Source organism: Procambarus clarkii, chromosome 31 (genome assembly GCF_040958095.1).
Source record: "Procambarus clarkii isolate CNS0578487 chromosome 31, FALCON_Pclarkii_2.0, whole genome shotgun sequence".
In the NCBI taxonomy this organism is placed as follows: domain Eukaryota; kingdom Metazoa; phylum Arthropoda; class Malacostraca; order Decapoda; family Cambaridae; genus Procambarus; species Procambarus clarkii.
In genome coordinates this window covers 42552787-42567144 of record NC_091180.1, presented here as the reverse complement: position 1 = coordinate 42567144, position 14358 = coordinate 42552787, and positions in this window count along the sequence as shown.

Below are 14358 nucleotides of genomic sequence, written 5' to 3'. Positions count from 1 at the left end.
GTATTACCTGTTGACCTCGTGTTATTATCCGTTGTCCTCGCATTATTATCCGTTGTCCTTGCGTTATTAACTGTTGCCCTCGTGTTATTATCTGTTGTCTTCGTGGTATTATCTGTTGTCCTCCCGTTATTAGCTGTTGACCTCGCGGTATTAGCTGTTGTCCTCGTGTTATTATCTGTTGTCCTCGCATTATTATCTGTTGACCTCGTGTTATTATCTGTTGTCCTCGCATTATTATCCGTTGTCCTTGCGTTATTAAATAATGCCCTCGTGTTATTATCTGTTGTCCTCGTGTTATTATCTGTTGTCATTGCGTTATTAACTGTTCTCCTCGTGTTATGAGCTTTTGATCTCGCGTTATTAGCTGTTGACATCGCGTTATTAACTGTTGTCCTCGTGTTATAAGCTGTTGATCTCGCGTTATTATGTTGTCCTCGTGTTATAAGCTTTTGATCTCGCGTTATAAGCTTTTGATCTCGCGTTATAAGCTTTTGATCTCGCGTTATTAGCTGTTGACATCGCGTTATTAGCTGTTGTCCTCGCGTTATTAGCTGTTGTCCTCGCGTTATTATCTGTTGTCCTCGTGGTATTATCTGTTGTCCTCGCGTTATTAACTGTTGATCTCGCGTTATTAGCTGTTGTCCTCGCGTTATTAGCTGTTGTCCTCGTGTTATTAGCTGTTGTCCTCGCGTTATTATCTCTTGTCCTCGCGTTATTATCTCTTGTCCTCGCGTTATTAACTGTTGTCCTCGTGTTATTAGCTCTTGACCTCGTGTTATTAGCTCTTGACCTCGTGTTATTAGCTCTTGACCTCGCGTTATTAGCTGTTGTCCTCGCGTTATCTGTTGACATCGAATTATTAGAGGTTGACATCGCATTATTAGAGGTTGACCTCGCGTTATTAGCAGTTGACTTCGCGTTATTAGTTGTTGTCCTCGCGTTATTGACTGTTGTCCTCGTGTTATTAGCTGTTGTCCTCGTGTTATTAACTGTTGTCCTCGTGTTATTACCTGTTGACCTCGCGTTATTAGCTGTTGACTTCGCATTATTAGCTGTTGTCCTCGCTTTATTATCTGTTGTCCTCGTGTTATTATCTGTTGTCCTCGTTTTATTAGCTGTTGACCTCGCGTTATTAGTTGTTGACTTTGCGTTATTAGCTGTTGACTTTGCGTTATTAGCTGATGACCTCGCGTTGTTAGCTGTTGTCCTCGCATTATTAGCTGTTGACCTCGCGTTATTATTTGTTGACTTCGCGTTATAAGGTGTTGTCCTCGTGTTATTATCTGTTGACCATGTGTTATTATCTGTTGACCTCGCGTTATTAGCTGTTGTCTTCGTGTTATTAACTGATGCCCTCGCGTTATTACCTGTTGACATCGTTGTATTAGCTGTTGTCCTCGTGTTATTAGCTGTTGTCCTCGTGTTATTAGCTGTTGTCCTCGCGTTATTAGCTGTTGGCCTTGCGTTATTAACTGTTGTCCTCGTGTTATCTATTGTCCTCGCGTTATTATCTGTTGACCTCGTGTTTTTATCTGTTGTCTTCGCGTTTTTAGCTGTTGTCCTTGTGTTATTAGCTGTTGTCCTCCCGTTATTACATGTTGTCCTCGTGTTATCTGTTGTCCTCGCGTTATTAAATGTTGTCCTCGTGTTATTAGCTGTTGTCCTCGCGTTATTAATTGTTGTCTGCGTGTTATCTTTTGACCTCGTGTTATTATCTGTTGTCTTCATGTTATCTGTTGTCCTCGTGTTATTATCTGTTGACCTCGCGTTATTAGCTGTTGACTTCGCGTTATTAGCTGTTGTCCTCGCGTTATTAACTGTTGTCCTCGTGTTATTAGCTGTTGACCTCGCGTTATTAACTGTTGTCCTCGTGGTATTATCTGTTGTCCTCGCGTTATTAGCTGTTGACCTCGCGTTATTATCTGTTGTCTTCGCGTTATTATCTGTTGTCCTCGTGTTATTATCTGTTGTCCTCATGGTATTATCTGTTGTCCTCGCGTTATAAACTGTTGACATCTAAGGAGTTGGTAGATAAACTGAAACTTACACCTGTAGAGGAGACACGGATAAACATAGCAGGATTCCTGACTAACTCAGGAGCCCGAACTTACAGGGTAGTACGACCCACAGTAAGATTAGGAGGTTATGTACGAAAAGTACCAGCACTGGTAGTAGATAGATTCCCAACAGACCTGTATATAGGAGGTCTAGGAACAACAGCCAAATTCCTGGAAGAAAAGGGAATTCCTTTGGCTGATAACATTACATCGGACAACCTTTCCAATATTGGAATCCTTATGGGATCAGATGTCTACCATAAGTTTATCATAGGAAAGGAAGATTACCACGGTATGAACGTGTTACCATCTGCAGATGGCTATTTACTAACAGGCCCAGTATTATGGCTAAAACAACCCACACCTGTGGATCACCAACATGCCAACACAGTAATGGTTGCATGACTAGGAGAACAGTCTCCACTGCAACTCAGAGACATATCCGAGGATGAGCTTGATCCCCCAGTATATAAGTTATGGGACCTGGCAACTCTCGGCATTGTCCCTGAACAACCTAGCCCAGATGATGACTGGACTTATAAACAATACCTAGACTCGGTTATCTACAGAGATAATCAGTACTGGGTCAGGTTACCATGGAACCTGAATCACCCTCAGCTACCCATCAACTACTTCATGGCACAAAATCAATTAAGATCACAGATGTTACGTTTACAAAAACAACCTGAGAACTTGAAGTTGTACCATGAAATAATACAGAAGCAGCTCGATGACAAATTTATCGAATTTGTAACAAATGATAACCCAAAGGAAGGACATTATCTGCCACACCACCATGTTCAGAAGAATTCTGCTACTACCCCACTACGGATAGTATTTAATTGCATTGCTAAGATGGGGCAGAATAGTGTTTCGTTAAATGATTGCCTTCAAACAGGCCCTAGCCTAACACAAAGGCTTTATGACGTGCTGTTAAAGTTTCGTATAGGGACTTATGCATATACGGCCGACATTAGCAAGGCATTCCTTAGGGTAGGTCTTCAAGAAGAAGACCGGAACTACACAAAGTTCCTATGGATTAAGGATCCTAATGATCCAAACAGTGAAATAATCACTTATCGGTCTGCGTCTGTTTTGTTCGGGGCCACAAGCTCACCATTTCTGCTTCAAGCTACCTTGGATACGCACTTGAAGAAGTCCAATAGCACAAACAAGACAGAAATTAGCGAAAACCTGTATGTGGTTAACTTTCAACCCAGCAAACAATTTTAGGTTGCCACAACATATCTGGAAAGTATTTGAAAGGATTGGAAACGTTTGTTTTATCGTATCAGATACGATATTGTGTGTGGACTTAAATAGGTTTCCAAAACTTATAACCAAGACATATGTATCTAACACTAATTTGAGATGTTGTGGCAACTTTACACTCCTAACATGAGTCATTCATAATCCATTCATACACCAATATGAATCTCTTGTGAAAGGTTTGAGCCTTATCTGAACCCTTTTCACATCTTTGTGTTTAAAGTTAAATTTCTTGAAATTAAATTATATTATTTTATAATATATTATATTATTTTTATTATATTTTATTTTATAATGTATTATTATTTTTCTTATATTTTTTATATTATATTATTGTTTTCAATTTAAATATTAAAACCAATTTAAGGGTAAAAAAATCAAATAATTTATATTTCTTTTATTATTTACTAACAAATCAGCAAAAATACAAAAACATATGACCTATATAATTATATATATAATATATATATAAATAATATATATATATAATTTATATATATATATTATATATATATATATATATATATATATATATATATATATATATATATATATATACTACTCCATATATATGAGGAAACTACTCCAAGCTTGTACTAAAGAGGCACCCTTCTTGAGCCCGGATGGGCATATGTATAAGCAAGTAGATGGGGTCGCTATGGGTTCTCCCCTAGGTGTCCTGTTTGCAAACTTCTACATGGGTACCATCGAGCAAAAAGTCTTAGTCGACATGAACTTGAAACCGGCCATATACTGCAGGTATGTTGACGACATTTTTACACAGGTACCTGATGTCAGACATCTGCAGGAGCTGAAGGAGGCATTTGAGCAGAGTTCCGTGCTGCGTTTCACTTACGAGACGGAAAAGGATGGGAAGCTGCCTTTTCTAGATGTAACAGTCATGGAAAAGGGCGGAGGTTTCCACACTGCAGTCTACACAAAGGAAACAAACATAGGAATGTGCCTAAATGCCAACAGCGACTGCCCTGACAGGTACAAGAGGAGTGTTGTTAACGCATACGTCGACCGTGCTCTCAGCCACAGCTCAGAATGGAAGCAAGTCGACGAAGAACTCTGTAGGGTAAGGCAGGTTCTAGTCAATAACGGCTTCTCCAATGGTTTCATCGAAGACATCATAAGAAGGAAAGTGAAAAGCCATGCAACCTCTGAAGAGACAACTAACACAACACCTATACCCCCTATTAGACTATTTTACAGGAACTTCTTTTCCACAGCTCATAAAACAGAGGAAAGGGTCCTGAAAGATATTGTTAATAGAAACGTTATCCCTACAGACAAAAATCAGAGGATACAACTGACGATTTACTATAAAACCAGAAAAACGGCCAGCCTACTCATGAGAAACTCTCCAGACACGAAACAGAACGCTTTAAAAGAGACTAACGTCGTCTATGCCTTCAAATGCCCACTTGGGGACTGTAAGCTCCAAAAAACCCAGTATATAGGCAAGACAACAACATCTCTTTCTAGGCGTTTAACGATGCATAAACAACAGGGCTCCATTAAGGAACATATAATCTCTTCCCATAACCAAACCATCGCCAGAGAAATCCTAGTAAACAACACAGAAATCATCGATAGATACAGCGATAGCAGGCGGCTTGACGTTTGCGAGGCACTACACATCAAGAAGTCAACACCAGCAATCAACAGCCAATTATTGCACAACTATATTCTACCCACCTCAAGACTCCGCTCCAATATAGAAGCATCAAGAAATATGGACCAATAGGCTTTCTACAAACACTTCTATTCAATATCCATTGTTTCGTGTTCTGTCTTGTGTTGATACTTTTAATACCCTATTAATATCCTCTAATGCCACATCATCCTTCCCACCTCACTCAAATGTAATGCCACATCACCCTTCCCACCTCACTCAAAAGTAGATATAAAATCAGGGAAATGCAAGTTCTAATCAGTTGTGTATTTGTGAAGTCTTTGAAAATGTAATAAGTTTTACGAAACGCGCCCGTGTCGCGTCAGACTAGAAATAAAAATGAATTTTGGAGAAGTGGTTTTTTGATTTACCTCCAACAGTGAAGCATAATGTACGAAAGATTGAGAAAATTCGTGTTAGAATTATTAATCTTACTTTTTCGGTCATATTTAATAAAATATATATATATATATATATATTTATATATAAATAATATATTTATATATAAATAATATATTTATATATAAATAATATATTTATATATAAATAATATATTTATATATAAATAATATATTTATATATAAATAATATATTTATATATAAATAATATATTTATATATAAATAATATATTTATATATAAATAATATATTTATATATAAAATATTTATATATAAATAATATATTTATATATAAAAAATATATTTATATATAAAAAATATATTTCTATATAAAAAATATATTTCTATATAAAAAATATATTTATATATAAATAATATATTTATATATAAATAATATATTTATATATAAATAATATATTTATATATAAATATTATATTTATATATAAATAATATATTTATATATAAATATTATATTTATATATAAATATTATATTTATATATAAATATTATATATATATATAAATATTATATTTATATATAAATATTATATTTATATATAAATAATATATTTATATATAAATAATATATTTATATATATATAAATAATATATTTATATATATAAATAATATATATATATATATATATATATATATATATATATATATATATATATATATATATATATATATATATATATTGTGACGATAATCTCCTTCAAGAGATTGAGCCTGCTCTTCCCTTCATAATTACGTCGTCACAATTATATAGTACGACTATGGAAGACATGTCCAACAACGACAACAGCACCAGCAAGGCTTGCCAGGGTGAGCAAAAACGTATGCAGCCAGCCACCTGTTCGGACCCAAATCACCAAACTACATGTTGATCGCTGCCGGCTGCGCTGATTGGTCGCCGGTCTGGCTGCACCTGCCTCGCCCCCCCCCTATACTACCTGATGTCTGGGGTCGCCCCAACATCAGTCCTCAGAATGTTCAGTGCTTTCGTGGCCATCACACCTCCCAGCTAGACTCTAGCGTGTACTGAGAGAGGTGGTGGCTTTAAGCCAATATTCCAGCACCTCCCACTTAACCTTTGTGTTGCACTTCTTGTTATTTTGCCTTAACGTAACTTTTCATTGTGTCATTTAAGTATTCTTATTATTTTGATTGATTGATTTTATTATAAGAATTTGTTTGTGCATTTTATTCATGTTTTGATTTATTTAACGTAATTAAAATTTCATTGTTAAAGTTTACTTGTGTTTTGTGTGTCTTCTCCTTACCTTACCACAGACGAAGTTCCAGTTTTTTTCTATTTTTTTTTTATAACTATGTGACGAGGCCATACCCCTAGCCTTAAACAGCCGAACACCAACGCGTTACCGTCACAAGTTATATGGGGGCCTGTCCTAGGAGCTTCACTCAGGTACTGGTGCCAAGTGGTAATTTATGGTAAGCGTATTTAACTTTGTTAACGTAGCTTTACTATTTTTCATTCAATTTCATTTTTTATAAGGTGCGGTGTATTGTGCATTACGAGAGTAACATATAGTGAAGGTGAGACAACTTTGGATTACGTGGTGACTGTAGGCCTCAGTCATACTCTTAATTGGTCATCTCTCCCTCCATGTTATTACTCGTATTTACCATCTATGTCCCTTGAATATTTCTCATTCTGACAGATCATCATATTGGTACCCTGGTACTGTGGTCTGCCCCGGGTCAAGAGTACCCAATCTTCTGCAATCTGACTGTAGGAGGACAAAGAGGGCCATAGTTCCTCTAGCTCGAACTTTAGTTGCTGAATTGGGACCTCAGCAGCAGTTCTCGTCACAAGTTGACACCTCGCACCCCTACACGTCAGTCAGAGATGATGATACATACAACGGTAGGGAATTAGCTTATTTTTTCAGAGCACAAAAGTTCGCTAATTCTGTAAGTATCATATTAAATTCAGTGGGAAAAACTTGCTTTATGTCCTATAGAGACTTGGCAAGGTATGCCTACATCCTTGGACTACCAATTTTACTTTTGAAGCATTTAACTGTTTCACTTGTTTTCGAAACTTAGTTTCATTTGTTAGTAGGATTTTCTTGCCCTTATTCTCTTACATGAGTACCGGGTACAAGATTTCCTGCGCCCTTGATTTAATTTAATCATTTAATATCTTTCACTTAACGTTAATTGTTAAAGATCACACAGGATAGGTACCAGTTGCCACGTTGTCCTGTTTCTGACATTTCATTATTGAATATTCGTGTACCTTTATTTGCTAATTTCACCATGTTTCGTCTCCAAACTTTCCGTGCAAATCCAGCAGGTGAAATAGGGACTTTAAGTCGTGCCAAGAGGACTGAATTACAAACTCTTGCACATGAGTATCAACTAGAAGTTCCCTACCAAGCCAACAAAAATGACCTACACAACCTGTTGCTGGATTACTATTTAGAGCAAGGTAAGATAGACTCTGAAACTCATGAAACTTACTATATTGCAGATAAAACTGACTTGGCAACGATGAAACTTAAACTAGAGCTGGCCAAGATTGAACGTGAGCAGCAAAGGGAAGCCCTCGAACAACAAGAACGAGCGGCTGCCATACGGAGGGAAGAACAAGAACGCGGACTCGCCCTCCAAGAACGTGAGGTTGCACTACTCCAGGAGCGGGAACGAGTACAGCTTGAAGCACTCCAGGAGCGGGAACGCGTACAGCTTGAAACCAAACAACGCGAGTTGGAAATGCAACGCGAACATGACAAGCAACAAGCGACTCTGGCTCTAGAGTGTCGTCAACGTGAAATCGCCTTGGAAACTTCCCACTTCACTCAACGCCAACAAGCTACTGCCAATCTTCCCGTCAGTTTTAATATATCACATGCAAGTAAGTTAATGCCATCCTTTGTAGAAGCAGAAGTCGATGTGTTTTTCACCACCTTTGAAACCCTTGCTAATCAACTCAGTTGGCCTGTCGACCAATGGGCCACACTTCTCAGAGTCCATCTTACAGGTAGAGCTGCAGTCACACTCAGTACTTTGGCGTCTGAGAATGACTACTACACTCTGAAACAAGCAGTGTTGGACGCCTACCTACTTTCCACAGAAAGTTATAGAAGGAAATTCCGTGACCACCTGAAGGCAAGTACCACTACCTTCCTCGAGTTTGCTAACACGAAACGGAGGTATTTCATGAAATGGCTGGAAGCAGCACATGTCTCTACTTTTACAGAACTCGTCAACCTGATGCTTGTTGAAGAATTCTTGAGACGTGTGCCGCCTCCTGTCCGCCTCTACTTAGCAGATAAAGAAGAAACCGACTACCTGAAGTGTGCTAAGTCGGCTGACACTTACAGCCTCATCCACCGGCTGACACCTGAACCATCCTCCAGTAAGAAGTCGTGGTACAGTTACGAGAAGGTGAGCCCCGATCAAGCTGGTTCACAACTGTACTGCAAGTATTGTAGACTCTATGGACATACCATAGACAAGTGTGGTAAGTCTCAATACAAGGGAACCACTGACCAACAACGACCCAAACCAACTCCTCCTAAGTCCGGTAAGCCTGTGATGAATGTTGGTGTTGATGTTAATGATCTTTCTCTTTTCAGTAACCACCTGTATACTGGAACTGTCTCTGCCAACGGTTCAAATCCGGAGGGACGTTTCAAATTGAAGATCTTGAGGGACACAGCGGCTCTACAATCGATCATTTTGAAGTCGGCTGTGCCCAACATCGTCTACACCGGGGAAACAGTCTTCATCACTGACCTCACTGCTACCACTCCATACCCTCTCGCCAGAGTCCACCTGGATTGTCCCTACGTGAACGGGGAAGTCCAAGTCGCCGTCAGGGAAAAGCCTTTTCCCATGCCTGGAGTGCAACTTCTCCTAGGCAATGACTTGGCAGAAGACCTGCAACCGACCAACCTGATCGTCATGGACAAACCCCAGGTGTGTAACTCTGTGCCAAGTAACCCTATTCTTGAGTATGTTCCAGCAGAGGTTCAAGAGAGTGATGAAGTTTCTCCTCCGGTTCTCGTGACCACCCGTGCACAAGCCGCACGTCCACAGCCAGCTGACTCTACTGCTACCGCTGTCCCTCAAGACCCTCAGAAACTACCCCCGCATCTGACCAAGTTGGAGTTCCGTAAGTTGCAGAGGGAAGATCTTACTTTAACACCATTGTTTTTCCAGGCTGAGACTCAACCCGACAGTATTCCTGGGTTCTTCCTAGAGAACGACTTGCTCTACCGCAGATATAGACCCAGTAAACTGAAGGAGGAGGACGATTGGGCCAACATCGAACAACTTGTGATTCCCACCAGCCTGCGGCCCACTATTCTACACCTGGCCCACGGAGCATTCTCCCACTACGGCTTCAACAAGACTTACCATGGGATTCGTCAAGACTACTACTGGCCAGGTATGGTAAATAACGTCAAACAGTACGTAAAACAGTGTCATACATGTCAGATGGCAGGCAAACCGAACGTCTCCATTCCCAGAGCACCACTGATTCCCATACAGGTGCCTGCGGAACCTTTCCACAGACTCATAATAGACTGTGTTGGTCCTTTACCTCGGACCAGTTCAGGTAACGCCTACATCCTAACCATCCTGTGTCCTACCACCAGATTTCCCATAGCAGTTCCAGTGAAGAACATCACGGCTGCTACGGTTATCAAACATCTACTGAAGATCTTCACTCAATACGGATTTCCCAGGGAGATTCAAAGTGACTGTGGCACCAACTTCACCAGTGATCTCTTCAAAAGGACACTGGAGGAGTTCAACATCAAACAGGTATTGTCCAGCCCCTATCATCCTGCTTCACAGGGTTCTCTTGAACGTAGTCATCAGACCATCAAAGCACTCTTGAAAAAGTTTTGTAGTGAAACCTCAAAGGATTGGGATAAGCAGATTGACCTAATAATGTGTATTTTCAGAAGTCTCCCCAATGAGTCCCTAGGAGTATCTCCTTATGAGATGCTCTACGGCTGTAAGTGCCGTACTCCCCTTAAGGCTTTCAAAGACTCTCTCAGAGATGCCACCTTCAGTGAGCATCCGAATGTGCCCCAGTTTCTTCAAAACCTTCAACACATTCTAGAGAGAGTCCACCGCTTTGCCCATGATAATCTATTGAAAGCCCAGGTGAGAATGAAGACTCATTACGACCAGACCAGCAAAGTAAGAAAATTCAAGCCGGGAGACTTCGTCCTTGCCTATTTTCCTATCCCAGGTTCACCTTTACAAAACAAATTTTCAGGACCCTACTGCGTCAAAGAGTGCAGAAGCAACAACACATACGTCATAGAGACTCCAGATAGGCGGCGGAAGACCCAGCTGTGCCACGTCAACCTCCTGAAGCAATATAATGGTACTCCTCCCACTGTCTTGATTAATTGTTCTACCTTCACAGAACCCTACATCCACAGTGAGACCATCCCGGCTTCTTCTCCCGAAAGCACTGACAAGGAGTCGGCGCTTTCTAATTCCAAAATCCTTAATGATCTTCCCAAATGCTTTCAGGATAATAATCGTGCTCCTTTGCCCTCTTCTAATTCCACTCTCACCTCGTCAGATAAGCCCTTCATCCTCCATGTCGACGCCAATGGTACCGACGATGGTGGTGTCGTGATGCAGCAACGAAGCGAGAAGAATACACCTGTCAGCAACTACTGCTACAAGGAACGACGGAACAATTGGCAAGGAGCTACTCTTCCTCATCCTGAAGCTTCAGCACTTCACTCCACACCTGAAAAGTGCTCGGTCCACCATCAATACGGACCACACCACCCTACACCTCCTGCAGCACGCCCACTTCTCATCTCAACGTCTTCTACTATGGGCTTGCTAACTGCAGAAATTCAACCTGGAGACACGCTATACCAAGAGTCTGACAACATCTTAGCCCATGATCTCTCCAGAGTTTATGAAGTAGAAGCAACTCCATCCATTACTCCACCACATAACGACGTACTTCTTCCAGAACCGCAGGCTTCGGGGGAGAGTTGTGACGATAATCTCCTTCAAGAGATTGAGCCTGCTCTTCCCTTCATAATTACGTCGTCACAATTATATAATACGACTATGGAAGACATGTCCAACAACGACAACAGCACCAGCAAGGCTTGCCAGGGTGAGCAAAAACGTATGCAGCCAGCCACCTGTTCGGACCCAAATCACCAAACTACATGTTGATCGCTGCCGGCTGCGCTGATTGGTCGCCGGTCTGGCTGCACCTGCCTCGCCCCCCCCCTATACTACCTGATGTCTGGGGTCGCCCCAACATCAGTCCTCAGAATGTTCAGTGCTTTCGTGGCCATCACACCTCCCAGCTAGACTCTAGCGTGTACTGAGAGAGGTGGTGGCTTTAAGCCAATATTCCAGCACCTCCCACTTAACCTTTGTGTTGCACTTCTTGTTATTTTGCCTTAACGTAACTTTTCATTGTGTCATTTAAGTATTCTTATTATTTTGATTGATTGATTTTATTATAAGAATTTGTTTGTGCATTTTATTCATGTTTTGATTTATTTAACGTAATTAAAATTTCATTGTTAAAGTTTACTTGTGTTTTGTGTGTCTTCTCCTTACCTTACCACAGACGAAGTTCCAGTTTTTCTATTTTTTTTTATAACTATGTGACGAGGCCATACCCCTAGCCTTAAACAGCCGAACACCAACGCGTTACCGTCACAATATATAAATAATATATATATATATATATAAATAATATATATATATATATATATATATATATATATAAATAATATATATATATATATAAATAAAAAAAAATAATATATATATATATATATATATATATATATATAAATAATATATATATATATATATATATATATATAAATAATATATATATATATATAAATAATATATATATATATATATATAAATAATATATATATATATATATATATATATATATATATATATATATAAATAATAAATATATATATAATATATATATATATATAAATAATATATATATATATAAATAATATATATATGATAACCATCTTTGTAACCTATATGTAACTCCCTCTTTGTAACAAAGTTCAAATAAAGCAAATATATATGTGTACATACAAAAGAATGGGGGTGGTAGAAGATAATATTAGTGTTTAGTGAGTGACCACAAGGTCTCCTCTGAATACTTTTTATTTTCTTCTCCGAGGCTATGGGTCCCCACATTGGCACCAGAGGTCTTCCTCACAAACTTTTTATATAATATATATATATATATAAATAATATATATATAAAGGTAAAACTAGCTAGTTATACGTAGATATATGATAACTAACCAACCCTACCAAACCTAACCTATATATATATATTATAATATATATATATATATATATATATATATATATATATATATATATATATATATATATATATATATTATAATATATATACACACATATATATATATATATATAGGTTATATATAGGAATCTATATGTGTCTATATATAGACATATATAGATTCTTCTATATAGACATTAGCCATTTTCAGTATTCGTCATATCCAAGTCTGCTGTGTGATGCACATGTCTTCTTGCTTCACCACCCTGTAATGAAATATTGTTTGTTACTAATTGTTTTCAATAATACATTATTTTATTATATAATATTTAATTTATTAATTAAAAACCGTTTCCATATTATAGAAAAAAAAACTAAAACAAGAATCTATATAAAACTATAGAATAGAATAGAATAATAGAATAGAATCTATATAGAATCTATATATCATATATATATATTTATAAAAATAAATATATATATATAAATAAATATATATATATATATATATATATATATATATATATATATATATATATTTATATATATGTGTGTATATCACGAAAATAAACACGTGATTAAGAATGTGACAATGTCAGACCACGGAGGAAGAATGAAACAGGAATTTCCTTAAGTACTTTTGTATATTAAATACATCTTCAGAAGGACCTTCTGAAGATGTATTTAATATACAAAAGTACTTAAGGAAATTCCTGTTTCATTCTTCCTCCGTGGTCTGACATTGTCATATTTATATATATACATTATTATATCCTGCATTATTCCAGCCCATTATTAGAGATAGTAGCCACCTCTTATTTTGGTTTTCTTTCATTATTAGTGCTCAGAAAATTAAATATATCTACATATTTAGTCAAAATCAGTTACATTATTTTATCTTATTCATAGCATAAATGTTCTCAAAGATTACTAAAAAGAAATTGAATTAGACTACAGCAAATTGGCAAACTTTACCTTGTATCTGTTTCCACCGAGTTTGTTTGGGGCGTTCTTCAACATATCAGCAATACTTGTCTCAACATCTCTTTCAGTTGCATTAGTGTGGGTGTTGATACAGGCTTCTGGAAATTTATAAGAATTAATTAATATATATAATTATAATTCACTTTGCCATTCCCCATTCCACAGTCCTCTCGCCCTTCCCACTTCCCCGTCCCCACATCATCCCCACTTCCCAGTCCCATCGTCCTCCTTACCATTTTCCCCTCCCCTGTCCTTCTTCCTCCCCCACCATCTCCCATTCACCTGTCCCTTTGTCCTCCCCAGCATTCCCCTGTCCCCACCATCCCCAACTCCCCAGTCCCCTCGTCCTCCCCACCATTACCCTCTCCTCTGTCCCCTCGTCTTCCCCACCATCCCCCCCTCTCGTCCTCCCTACCATTCCAAACTACCTCATCCGATGCATTCTATAATGGTCTGATGCTTCCATCAGAAAATTGGGAACATCAAATGATCTGATATTCCCATCACTGAAAAATAAGAACAGCTAAAAAAATGAAATGAAAAAAATAAAAAAATAAACTATACTCATGAAATGAACAGTATGGTAAACAACACAGCTCAATTTCAATGCAATGTCACACAAAATTATTAAATCGAAATG